Here is a 14,113-nt window from a genome sequence, read left to right on the forward strand (position 1 = left end):
CAAAAGAGAGTCTACCAAGACTAGAGTCTATCAAGACTATCAGGTAAATTGAAAAAGGGAATAGTAGAGGGGTGTCTGGGTGGCTCAATCAGTTAAGATCATGATCAAATGCAATTCATGAGTTGAGCCCCACATCGAGCTCTGGGCTGATGGGATGGAGCTTGGATCCTGCTTCGGATTCTGTGTCTTCCTCTCTCTCTCTCTCTGCCCCTCCCCTACTCATACTCTGTCTCTCTCTCTCTCTCTCTCTCTCTCTCAAAAACAAATAAATATTTTTAAAAAGGAAGTAATAAAGCATATAGAAATTTAAAACGAAGTGAAGAATTCAACAGATGACCTCTAAGGAAGTTTAGAATTATGCTAAGTGAAAGATGCCAGTCACAAAAGACCACATTGTAGGATTCCCTTTAGATGAAGGTCCAGAAGAAGCAAATCTATTGAGACATAAAGTAGATGAGTGGTTGCTGAAGGCAAGTGAGGGGGAATTAGAGAAAATAGGGAGTGACTGTTAATGGGATTTCTTCGGGAGTGATGAAAAGATCCTAAAATTGTGGTGATGGTTGCACAACTCTGTGAACATACTAAAAGTCATTGAATTATATACTTCATTTTTTTTTCAAATTATAGACTTTAAATGGGTAAATTGTGAAATATGAAACACACACATGAATATACATATATATGGCAGGTTAGAAACAGATGAAGAGAAAATTAGTGAACTGGAAGATAGTTTTGAAGATACTATTCAAAGGACAGCATAAAGACATGGACAAAGAAGTGATGAAAGAAATTAAGAATGAATAAGGTACGAATAATAAAATGAGATATTCTAGGGGCACCTGGGTGGCTCAGTCAGTTAAGTATCCAACTTCGGCTCAGGTCATGATCTTGCGGTTGGTGAGTTCAAGCCCCGCATCCAGCTCTGTGCTGACAGCTCTGAGCCTGGAGCCTGCTTCAGATTCTGTGTCTCCCTCTCTCTCTGTTCCTCCTCTGCTCAAGCTCTGTCTCTCTCTCTCTCTCTCTCTCTCTCTCTCTCAAAAATAAATGAACATTAAAATGTTTTTTTAATTAAAAAATAAAATGGGATATTCTAACATATGGTTAATTGGAGTTCCACGAGTTGAGTTCCACGAGAGAAAATGGAAAAGAAACAATATTCAGAGACAATGATTGAGATGATAACAGAATTGATGAAAGACATGAATTCACAGAGATAAAAGGTGCAAAATACACCAAAGACTAGCAAAGTCCACACCCCACACACAGTACAGCCACAGAAAAGCAAGGACAAAGAGATCTGAAAAGTAGCCAGAGAGAAAAGATGGGCCACCCACAGAAATTGGCAATACAATGAGACCAAGAGTGAGTTTTTCTAAAACAACAATAAAAACCAGAGAACAGTGGATTAGTCTCTTCAAAGTGCTGGTGAAAAAGAAATGTCAGCATGGAATTGTGTGCCCAGCAACTTATTTTTCTAGAACAAGAAAGAAATAAAGACATTTACATAAAAATAAGCACCAAGAGTTTGCTCCTAGCAGGCACACTAAAGGAATATGTAAAAGTTGTCCTTTGGAAGGAATGAAAATGGTTCCAGAAAGATGGCATGAGATGGAAGGAGGAAGTGGAGGTAAAATCTAAGCCAGAATTATTTTTCTAAGCCTTATTTATTTTAAATAATCTCTACACCCAATGTGGGGCTCGAATCTGAGATCAAGATTCTCATGCTTTTCTGACTGAGCCGACCAGACACTCCTAAAGCAGCATTGTTTGTCAATAAATAATAATAATGGTAACTGGCTAATTTGCAGGTTTACAAATAAAATATTAAACTAAAATAAAGGACAATGACAGCATAGAAGTCAAGGGACAATTGGAATATAAATCTTCTTTTAAAAAAAATTTTTTTTAATGTTTATTTATTTTTGAGACAGAGAGAGACAGAGCATGAATGGGGGAGGGGCAGAGAGAGAGGGAGACACAGAATCGGAAGAAGGCTCCAGGCTCTGAGCCATCAGCCCAGAGCCGACGCGGGGCTTGAACTCATGGACCGTGAGATCGTGACCTGAGCTGAAGTCGGGCGCTCAACCGACTGAGCCACCCAGGTGCCCCAGAATATAAATCTTCTAAAACCCTTGTATTCTATAAGACAGGCATCTGATATCAAATCTAGACTTGGTTAAATTATATATGCACGGCAAAATTTCAAGAGTAACTATAAAAGAGTGGAACTTCCAAGATGGCAGAGAAACCAAATAGAATAAGGAAACTTGAACAAAACCCTAATCAAAGGGGCCACAAATCACCCCGTGGGAAACAAGCTGGATCTGAGGACACCGCGACTATCTTGCTGAACACTAGTTGTAGCTTGCCCCTGTGACACTGGCTACCGCACACCTCCACTGCCATCTGCTGCCCTGGGAAGCTGGAAAGATGTTGCTTCCATCAGAGAGATTTGCTCCTGGCTCAAAGTCAAAGATGAGTGTATTCAATTCACCGTGCCTAGGTGATCCTGCCTTGGCCACAGAGAGACTGACCTTTGCAGCCCTTGTGGGGAGACCCAGGCTCTTTTACCAAGGCTCCCCTATCAGGGTTGCCCCAAAGCACAGGAAGGTTCAACCCTTGTCAGTTCAGCCCACATTTACCTAGTTCCTCATGTGGAGCACAGAGTCTACTGAGACAGTAATTTCTTCCTGTTCTGATTCTACCCCAGTAGATTCTACCCCAGTGCTGCAATTCAATTATTATAACTACCTGACCTCACAGGTCAAGGGCATAGTTCTCTCCAAGACTGCGGTCACTGCAGACTCCAGCTGCGTGTCAGGGGTCCCCAGGCCTCCTGCACTTCTGACTGACTATAAATTCAGGAGTTCTCATGACCCCCTCAGGTTTGATCATTTGACTCACAGAGCTCAGCAAAACACTATATTTGCAATTGTAGTTGTTTGTCTTTTTAAAGATACATATATATCTTTTTTAATGTTTATTTTTGACAGAGAGAGAAAGAGAGAGCACAGGGGAGGGGCAGAGAGAGGGGGAGACACAGAATTGGAAGCAGGCTCCAGGCTCTGAGCCGTTAGCACAGAGCCCGACGAGGGACTTGAAATCACCAACCGTGAGATCATGATCTGAGCCAAAGATGGACCCTTAGCTGACTGAGCCACCCTGGCGCCCCTGTTTGTTTGTCTCTAAAGGATACAAGGAGTGAGGCCTGGAAGGGTCCCATACGTTCTCTCCCTGTGGAGTCAGGGCGCATTTCTCTTCTGGTACGTCAGTGCATTCGTCAACCAGGAAACTCTACCGAACCGCCATGTCCAGAGCTTTCGCTGGAGTTCCATTACGTGCTCACGATTGATTAAGTCACTGGCCCCATGATTAAACTCAGTCTGGTGCCCCTCCCCTCCCGGAAGGTTAAGCAGCTGAAAATTCCAATCCTCTAACCTTGTGGTTGGTTTTTCTGGTGACCAGATCCCAACCTGAAGCATCCAGGGCCCCTACCCTCAAGAGTCACCTCATTAGCATAACAAACTCCTGCCACTCAGGAAATTCCAGAAGTTTTGAAGCTCTGGTGCCCAGAAATAGGGACAAGAACCAGATAGGCTCTCTCTGATTCCACAGTTCCCTACAGGGGTTTCCTGTCTAGGGAGATGAGGTGGCCCCTAAGTAAAATTGTTATTACTCAAAGCAGATTCTGAGAAGCACTATGCTCTTAGACTCCCTGAAGAGGAAGAGATTCATTTTGCTCTGGAGAACAGATGGAAGAAAAAAAACCTAAACAAAATGAGAGGAAACTGGCCCCGTGGGAGGTCCCTGGGATGGCCATCTTGGTGGAAGCAGAATGAAGGACAGGCTCATTTTTGACAAGTGGGAATAAATTCTCAAAACCACCGTGTGCTGGGCCACCTGGGTGGCTCAGTCGGTTAAGCGTCCAACTTCAGCTCAGGTCATTATCTCACAGTTTGTGAGTTCGAGCTCTGTGCTCACAGCTCGGAGCCTGGAACCTGCTTCGGATGCTGTGTCTTCCTCTTTCTCTGCCCCTCCTCCGCTCACTCTCTGTCTCTCTCTCAAAATAAATAAACATTAAACAAAAAAAAGTGTGCTGGGTACCACACCGGACACTTTATGCAGAGTAGCTCGTGTAGTTCTTCCTGCAGTCCAGAGACATTGGTATTTATTCCCACTGTGCTGGTGAGGAAACAGGTGCTCAGGGCGGTTGACTCTCTGGCCTGAAGACCCATGCCATCTGGAATCCAGTCTCCTGGTGAGTGAAGTCCAGGTTTAGCTCACGTGCCTTCCTCTTCCCCTGGGGGGGAAACAACATTTGGTTCAGAGGAAGAGGACCACTTCCAGCTCAGTAACGGCTTATAAACTTCCTAGAACTCAAGAAGCATCCAGAACCACTGCCCAGTGACCCCTGGGTGAGCAAAGTGAAGAGAGTCACCCAAAGACCTCAGCCCTACAGCCATGTCATCAAGGCTGATCCTCCACCCCCTTCCCCACAAGGTGGCAGCTTGCTCACTCTCCTAGCTCACGATGGACCACAATGGTGATGACCAGAGCAGAAGCCGCACTAACATCTGATGAGGAAGCAAGCCGAGGCCCGGCTCCCAGCACCCACCGTCACCCCAGTTTGCCTCCTCCACTGGTCCCTGCTCTCCGTCTCTGGCTTCTGCTCTGCCCTTCTTTCTGGCTTCTTTCTCCAGGGCGGAGTCACTTGTGATGTCTTTAGAAGGCTCTTTTCACTCTCAATTGCAGGACCATTTTCATTTCCTGGGCCTCCCTCCGTCATTCTGTGTCCTTCACTAACACATCTGCAGACTCTTCTCAGGGTTAGACTTTCCGATTCTGGTTTGGGACCACAGTGGTAGCACCCACGAAAGTGCCAGCAGACTGCCAACACAACGCCCATTATAGATCTAATCATCTAAGTGACCGTCTTGAGGCAAAGGTCCAACCTAGTTCATGTACATATGTTTGGCTCGTTATACAGATATGGATAATTAGATGGGCTAAATTATGCACTAAACAGCACACAGCTCCTAAGTCAGTATAAGTGCCACACAGTCTGTGGGCACCTCTATCAACATATCCCCATTCGCACAGAGGGCTGGATACATGAATGAATTCCCTTTTTTTTTTAATGTTTATTTATTTTTGAGAGAGAGAGAGAGAGAGCACAAGTGTGGGAGAGGCACAGACAGATGGGGACAGAGGATTTGAAGCAGGCTCCATGCTGACAGCAGAGAGTCCTATGTGGGGCTCAAACTCACAAACCATGAGATCATGACCTGAGCCAAAGTCAGATGCTTAAATGTCTGAGCCACCCAGGCGCCCCGAATGAATGCCATTCTTTCCTATCCTCATGCTTTCTCCTAGCAAGGTCAACCTTGTCAATATCACGGGCGATGTCTACTGAGTACTTGTTACATGCCAGGCATCGTAAATGGACATTATGGAATTACAGGGAGGAAAGAATGTTGAATTCTGCACTCGCAGCATCTCACATCTAAGAGAGGTGAGCTATTAACAGATAATAAGTTGACCAGGTTTTCGTCATCGTTGCTCTTAGAAGTTTTTATTTACATAATCTCTACACCCAACGTGGGGCTTGAATTCACGACCCGAGATCAAGAGTCGCATCCTCTTCCAACTGAGCCAGCCAGGCATCCCTTGTTATAGTTGCTCTTGAGTGGGAGAAGAGTGTTTTTTAAAAGTAGGAAAATACAGAAAAGTAATATAAATGCTGAAAGTCCACAACGAAAAGTCTGCAAGCTCCCAGAAGAATGACTTCATGCTGTTTACCAACAGCATGTGCCAAAGTATTTAACACTGTGCCGGCCTGTGGTGGGCACCCCTCCCACCCTGTTCGTAAATTTTATCTACTGACTTATGAATGCAGTTGCTGTGTCATTATCTCCTGGTTTGGGGATACTTTAATTTTGGAACAGGTACTGTGTCATTCTTTCAAAAGGAATTATGTCCTTAGCTCTTCTAGAAGTGCCTGAGCCTGGAAAGGCAGCAAATAAAACAAAAGTTTTGCAAATCACACCATGGGTCGGTTGGGCCAAGACATTATGTAACTACACATAAAATAAACCCAGCCTGGGTGGCCAAGAGGTCAGAGCTCCTGCCAGATTTGATCAACTTGATATACAGAATAATTTCTCTTTACTCCAAAGATGAAGTGGCGATATGCCTTTATTACACGTTGCTTAAAAAAAATCATAATAATAGGAGGACGTGGGTGGCTCAGTTGGTTGCACGTCCGGCTCAGATCATGGTTTCACAGCTGGTGAGTTCGAGCCCGACATCAGGCTCTGTGCTGACAGCTCAGAGCCTGGAGCCTGCTTCAGATTCTGTCTCCCTCTCTCTCTGCCCCTCCCCAGCTCATAGTCTGTCTGTCTCTCTCTCAAAAATAAATAAACATTAAAAATTTTTTAAATCATAATAATAAAGAATAGGCAGTGAATCAGATGGCAGAAAGAAGCACCAAGCTGAATATCATTTGCAAAGAAGGATGGGTCTTGAAGAGCACACTTAGGGCAAGCAGGCGATTGTTTAGCTTTCCAAGTAAAACTCAATTGTTTCTTGCATTCATCTTTATTTTCTTTTGTAGGAAGGCCTCTTTTCATCCTCCCAAATCCTAAGAGTAAAAACTTTTTCCAACCTAGGCGACCAAAGACAACATATATATATATATAATGACATTTTTCAGTCTAGCCCACAGTGGGTTTTGATTTGGGTTTTTTTTTTAAGGTTTATCTATTTTTGAGAGAGAGACAGCACAGGTCGGGTGGGGCAGAGAGAGAGAGGGACAGCGGATCCTAAGTGGGCTCCATGCTGACAGCCGAGAGCCTGATGCAGGGCTCGAAGTCAAGACCCCTGAGATCATGACCTGGGCTGAAGTCAGACAGTCAACTGACTCAGCCGTCCAGGTATCCCCATGGTTTTGTTTTTTCTTGATTTATACAAGAAGGCCTGAGATAAAAATAACCAGCATGGGATAAAAAGAGACCCCAGGATCTCCTTGTCATCTGCAGGGACATCACCTGTGCTAGCAACCAGCTCAGTGCCAACTGCTTCAATAGGCTGGTTGGACATTGACCTCCAACTCACTTGAACCATTTCTCATGATTTCTTATACCTCCTCTGTTCAATCTGATGACTGTGTAGTGTGAACCCATTTTATCAGTGGGAAGAGAAAGTAGCCGTGTTACCGCACACAGTTCAGGCTGGTCCCAGTGCATCAGGACACAGGAGTGTCCCCGACTTCTCATTTCACATTGGCAAAAGAATTCACAAGAAGAGGGGGACTATGTGAGGCCATGGCAAAGAGCCCGGGTCCTGGACGGAAGGCTTACTCCATACACGGAGCTGGATTGCACAGAACCCCCTGGATAAAGGTAAGTCAAGAGGAAACCCACATATTAGTGAAGGAGGACCCCCCCCCGGTCCATATTCATGAAAAGCATCTGCTGTGGTTTCACAGCCCTCCCCGTAAACACCAGGCTTTTATTAAACATCCAGGGAAATGCGTTTAGTCTGCTTCTTTTAGGGGAAAGAAACTTACATTTGCACACAAGTGAGTCAAAGTTTCAGTTCTTGCTAAACCCTAAATCCCCCGTTGACAGGATGACAAAGCAGAGAAACCAGAGGAAGATCTTTCAGGACACCAGCATCTCCCAGGGCCTTACTGTGGGTCCCCCGCCTGCGAGCAAATGCAGAGTCCTCAAAGTGCCAAAGCACAGCTCTGACTTCTTTCCTGTCTGTTTAAGTATAAATTTTATTTACAAACACATGGATATGTACAGAAAAGTTGTGAAAATAGTTCAGTTTCCATATATCCCATACCTGGTTTCCCTATTATTAACATCTCACCTGAGGTCCTTTTTCTGTCCCAAGATTCCATCCAGGATAGGACATCACGCTCAGTCCTCAGGTCTCCTAAGGCTTTTCTTGGCTGTTACAGTTTCCTAGCCTTCCCTTGTTTTGATGGTTTTGAGGGTTTTGAGGAGTACTGCTTAGCCTGGTGTTTTATACTCTGCCTTCAGTTAGGGTCTGTATAATGTCTTTCTCGTGATTCGCCTAGGATTATGGGTTTGGGAGAGGAAGAGCACAGAAGTCAAGTGTTGTTCTCTTCCTATCCATTCAAGGGCAAGTATTGTCAATATGCCTGATTACCATTGATGTTGACCTTGATGACCTGGCTTGTCAGCTTTCTCACTGCACAGTTGCTCTCTGCCCCCTGCCTTTTCATATCATACTCTTTGGAAGGACAGCACTAAGCCCAGCCCACCCTGGGAGAGTGGGGAGTTACGCCTTCGTGAAGGCAGAGTATCTGCATAAATTATTTGGAATGCACCTGCAGTCAAGATTTGGCCCTTTTTTCCCTTGTTTACTTATTTATTTATTTACAGTGGAATGGACTCATGGATTTTTATTTTATATTTTGGATTATGGCTTGTTTCCTTTTGAGAGTCTATCTTCTTGGGTGCCTGGGTGGTTCAGTCGGTGAGCGTCCGACTTCTCTCAGGGCATGATCTCCTGGTTCGTGAGTTTGAGCCCCACGTCGGGCTCCCTGCTATCACACAGAACCAACCTCTGATCCTCTGTCCCCCTCTCTTTCTGCCCCTCCCCTGCTCATGCTCTCTCTCTCAAAAAAAAAAAAAAAAGTGTATCTTCTCTTGAAACCTTTCTCACCTCCTTTGCTATTTTCTGATCCCCAATGCCCCTCTCCTCCAAAAGAAACACATGATTCCACATTTCTTTTTCTGCCGTGTGCTTTGGCTGTACTGGGTTTAACTAAGGCGGGCACTTTTTAAATAACTGTACTACTTTTATGTATAAGTCTGAGCACATTCTCCTGTCCTCCTACACATTCGACCGTCCTGTTTCACTGATGCAAAAACCAACTTAAAAAAATATAAAAGCATTTTGGCATCCTAAAATTGGACGACTCTTACAGTCAATTGCATTTGCCATCGTTGAGCAGAGATTTTGCTTTCTTGGTGGTTCATACGATAATGCTTGGCGTTCAGTCTCGGAGGCTTAGATTTGATGAGATTCACCATGCCCTTTCTGGGTTACACAGTCTATCGGCATGGGAAGCACTCTGGCCTGTTTATCTTGCTTTGTGGAGTCCAGACCAGAATGTTGAGGGGATTAAGGCTGTATTTGTGCTGCCATCAATATGATGAAAATATATCCTGCAACACACACAGTCGAACACGAGGGAAGAGTACAGAGACAAGTGTGACCCTGGAAATCACGCAGGTTACTCAGGGCAGCATGATGTCGGCTCTGAAGCTCCTTCTCATTCTGGGGAGGGACAGAATTTGGGGAAAAACGAACCAAAAGTTCTTGGGCCTACTTTTTCTCATCTCCACCCTTACATCCACTCACATTAGAAGCCCGTTACAAAATCTTGAAAAATGTCAGCATTATGTTAGGGATGTGCCCCCAGGATTCCAAACCCACGGAGGCCTCCGTGGGCCTGCAGGCTGAGAGTCAGTTTGAGACCCCCTTAGTCAGGTCCCCAGCCTCTGCATTGACGCCTACAATCATAGAGGATTATGCCGCACCCCTGACCCACCTCAGTAAGGGTTGAAACTCTCTGGGGTGCTCCTGACTCTCCCGTCCCGGTCCCGGAGCTCACACACACCGCACCTGCTCGCAGGCAGGAAGGTGTGCCGGGGCAGTGTTTCTTCTCTTGCAGGCATCTACCAAAATATCCGGACAGAAACTAATACCCCCGAATGACCTATGGTGGTCAAATTTTAGGCACTGGGCCCCCCAGGGGTGGGGAAATGTTTGGGGAGCCACAAGATGCATTTCTGGTGTCAGTCCCCAGGCTGCTGGGTCACCCTCTTTTTTGTCACCTGTAAAATTATTCCTGCCCATTACCTGTCTCGGTAACTGTGTTCTAAGAGCTCAAAAATTGGAGTCAGAGAGCCTTTTAGCAATTATGTGTTAAGCAGCCAGTTAATCAAGGTCGATTGATAAGGAAAACATAACAACCCTAAACATCGATGCCCCAAATGACAGCACTTCCCAAATATGACAAGCAAAGACTAATAGAAGTATAAAGAAAAATCCACAACTGTAGTCAGAGATTTTAATACCCTTCTCTCAATAAGTGAGAGAACACAGACAGAAACTCAGCACATGTACATAACTCTTGAATAAACTGTCAGCCAACTTGACCTAATTGGCATTTATAGAACATTCCACCAAGATCAGCAGAATACGCGCTCTTTTTTTAATGTTTATTTTTTTATTTTTGAGAGAGAGAGAGAGAGTGCAAGCAGGGGAGGGACAAAGAGGGAGACAGAAAATCCAAACCAGGCTCCATGCTGTCAGCATACAGCCCAATGTGGGGCTCTAACTCATGTACCGTGAGATCATGACCTGAGCCAAAGTCAGACACTTAACCGACGGAGCCACCCAGGTGCCCCAGAACACACACTCATTTAAGTGCCTGTAGAACATTGACAGAAATAGGCCATATCCTCAACCATAAAACAAGTCGGAAGAAATTCAGAAGGATCCAAGTCATGAAAAGTATGTTCCCTGGCCGCAGTGGATTTAAATGAGAAATCAACAACAGAGAACCACCTGGAAAATCCCCAAATATTTGGAAACTACATGCATTCCTAAATAAGCCATGACTCAAAGAAGAAATCAAAAGGGATGTTAGAAAGTCTTTGGAGATGAATGAACATTAACACAGAACATAAAATTTGTGGCATGCTGCTAATACAGAACTTAGGGGGAAATTTGTGGCACTGAACAACAACACTAGTAAAGAAGAAAGGTCTCAAATCAGTGACCTTCATGTCTACTGTAAGAAACTGGAAAAAGGAAGAGCAAGTGAAATCTGAACTAAGGAGAAGAAAGGAAATAATCAGATCGAAGCAGAAATCAGTGGAACAGAGAACAGCGTCCTAATAATGAAAGTTAAAGAAACCAAAAATTGGCTCTTTGAGAAAAATCAACAAAATTGATAAACTTCTAGCCAGAATGATCAAGGAAAAAAGAGAGTAAGAGAGAGACAGAGAGAGAGAGAGAGAGAGACAGAGAGAGACAGAGAGAATGATTCTTATTAATTTTAAAGTTTATTTACCACTATCTGGCTTCCAGCCTTTGTTCCACACTCAAAGTCCTGCCATCAGTCACGAATTTCTCTCTCTCTCTCTCTCTCTCTTTCTTTTTTTGTCATTTCGCTTGACCTCTCTGGGGTCCTAATAATCTTTGTGGTGGATACCTTATGGTTATTGTTCCCATTGTACAGGTGGGAAGACTGAGGCCCAGGGCCACCGGATCCCCCTGTCTTGGCTTGAAAGGCAGCTGTGAGGATTCAACCAAATACGGTAATAACCTGTAATGTCTTGGTTCGGCCCATATAGATCAAATAAAACATCATCTATAACCATGAGCTTCCCTTAGCAAGACCCTCTTCCAAATGGTTCGCCTTCCTCTCACCCCCGCCTCCGGAAAAGCCTGCAGTCGCCCCCGTCCCTGCCTCTTCCCCTGTTTCCGGGGAAACTGCCACATTTCGATGGGCCTGGGTTTGCAATACGGCCTTTATCTGGGAATAACTGCCACCCGTAACTACTCCCCTTTAGGATCCCTCAAATTCCGAGACACCTTCAGCAAACCAGCAGCTCAGACACTGTTCCCTCTTAGACTCTTGCTGTCCTCTGAGAAGATGCCTTCTAGACTTTGCCATAGAACGCAGGAGGCTTTCAGATATGAAAAAGAGGCGGCTTTGTTAACCCCCCCCTGTAATTATGAGCCCTGTCTAAAAGATGGAGGCGTCAGCCCGAGCTAAGTCACGGGGAATTCAGTCTTCTGATGGCACTTCTTGCCAGGTTAAACCACGTTCGTGGCCCAGCCTGATGGTGAGGTCCATCCATTTTTTAAAACTGTGGCAAACTATACATAATAATAGATTCGCCATTTAATCATTTGAAATGTACAGGTTGCTGGCATTCGGTACATTCACACCGTTGTGCAACCATCACCATCATCCATCTCTAGAACTTTCCATCTTCCCAAACAGAAACTCTGTACCCATTAAACCATAACTCCACATTCCCTGCTCCCCCAAGCTCCTGGTAACCACCGTTCTACCTTCTCTATGCATTCGGCTAGGCTAGCTTGCCGCATGTAAATGGAACCATCCAGTATCTGCCCATTTGTGTCTGGCCTATTTCACCACATTTCTGCTCACATTTGCTACTGAACTTGGCCACTTCCCCTCCCCCGTGACACTGTTCTCAGTACCTGCCCTTCTCTCCCTTGTCTGTCCTGGTCTGCAGTTTGTCACGAGTACCTAGCACAGGCCTGGAACACTGTAGGAGCAAAATTAACATAGCTGGAGGAATATCATTGTTCTTAAAGAAATGCCGTATTCCCAAGGAAGCAAAAAACCTATACCCTACATACCTTACCTTTAACAGGTGTTGTTCTTTTTTCCAATTCCGAATGAGCAATTACACAAGACTTCCAAAGACCACAAAGGAAAAGAGATTGTAATCTGCCACCTAAAAACAGAGTATAGTGTGTGCCCTCCCCAGCTTCATTGTCATGCTCTGCGTCGGGCATGTATTGCCTCTGCAAATCAAACCAGCCCAGGATTTCGTGGTGTCAAACAGCCGCCATTTTATTATCTGTCCGGGGGCTGGGGGACAGCCCGGCTGTGCGGGGCAGTTCTCCTGCTGATCTCGCTTGGGTCTCTCATGTGGTTGTTTGAAGATGGAGGCTGGGGCAGGGTCCTGGAGGCTCCATTGTGCTAGGGTAGCAAGGCCTTTGTCCTCTCCCTGGGAGGTCTCCCCAGCAGGGTGAGTAGATGCCAAAGGGGTAGGCCCCTGACCTGGCTGAGTTCCGTTGGTTAAAATGAGTCACAAGCCAGTTCAGACTCAGTGTGGGAGGAGAATACACGAGGGTGTGAATATTAGAAAGTACGCTTCACTGGGATCTGTCTTAATCAGCTGGGGCTACTGTACCAGAATCCCATAGACCGGTGGCTTCAACAAACATTCATTCCTCACAGTTCTGGAGGCTGGGAAGTCCAAGGTCAGGGTGACAGCAGCATTGGGTTCTTGATGAGGGCCCACTTCCTGGTGATGACCTCAAGCAGATTTTCTTTTTAATATTATTATTATTTTTTTAATGTTTATTTATTTCTGAAACAGAGACAGAGCATGAGTGGGGGAGGGGCAGAGAGAGAGGGGGACACAGAATCTGAAGCAGGCTCCAGGCTCAGAGCCGTCAGCACGGAGCCCAACGCGGGGCTTGAACTCACAGACCGCGAGATCACGACCTGAGCCGAAGCCGGACGCTCAACCGACTGAGCCACCCAGGCGCCCCCAGATTTTCTTTTTAAAATGTTTAAGTTTATTTATTTATTTTGAGAGAGACAAAGAGCAAGTGGGGGAGGGGCAGAGAGAGAGAGGGAGAGAGAGAATCCCAAGCAGGCTCCACACTGTCACCACAGAGCCCGACGTGGGACTCAGATTCATGAAACTCGGGCTCAAACTCACACAACCGTGAGATCATGACCTGAGCCAAGACCAAGAGTCGGACGCTTAACCAACTGAGCCACCCCAGCCCCCTTCACGCAGACTTTCTTTCAAGCATGCAGACGGAGAGGTCTGGTCTCATCATGCCCTTTTATAAGGGCCACTAATCCCATCATGGGGGTCCTACCCTCATGACCTCATCAAAACCTAATTTTCTCCCAAAGGCCCCACCTCCAAATACCATCACCTTGGGGGTTAGGGCTTCAACATAATGCATTTTGAGGGACACAAACATTCAGTCCACAGCGGGGACCGTCCTGGGGCTATTCTAACACAGGAGATAATATTACCCCTCAGAAGGGATATACCAAATCCCCCTTCCAGTAGCAGGAAATGAGTACACGGCACTTCACACACACCCCGACACCGGGCTGTTAGGATTTTGGTAGTCTGATTAGTGTCACGTTGTTAATATACATCCTATTAAACCAGTAAACTTAAATCACAGCAAAGGTGTTGAGTGGAGGAGAAGTGTCATTAACTCAATTCCTTTGAGTTTCTCGACTGGTCCCATTTTAGAAACTGAAAATAAT

The sequence above is a fragment of the Panthera pardus genome, unplaced genomic scaffold, assembly GCF_024362965.1.
Source record: "Panthera pardus isolate Hobbes unplaced genomic scaffold, ASM2436296v1 HiC_scaffold_24, whole genome shotgun sequence".
Lineage (NCBI taxonomy): Eukaryota > Metazoa > Chordata > Mammalia > Carnivora > Felidae > Panthera > Panthera pardus.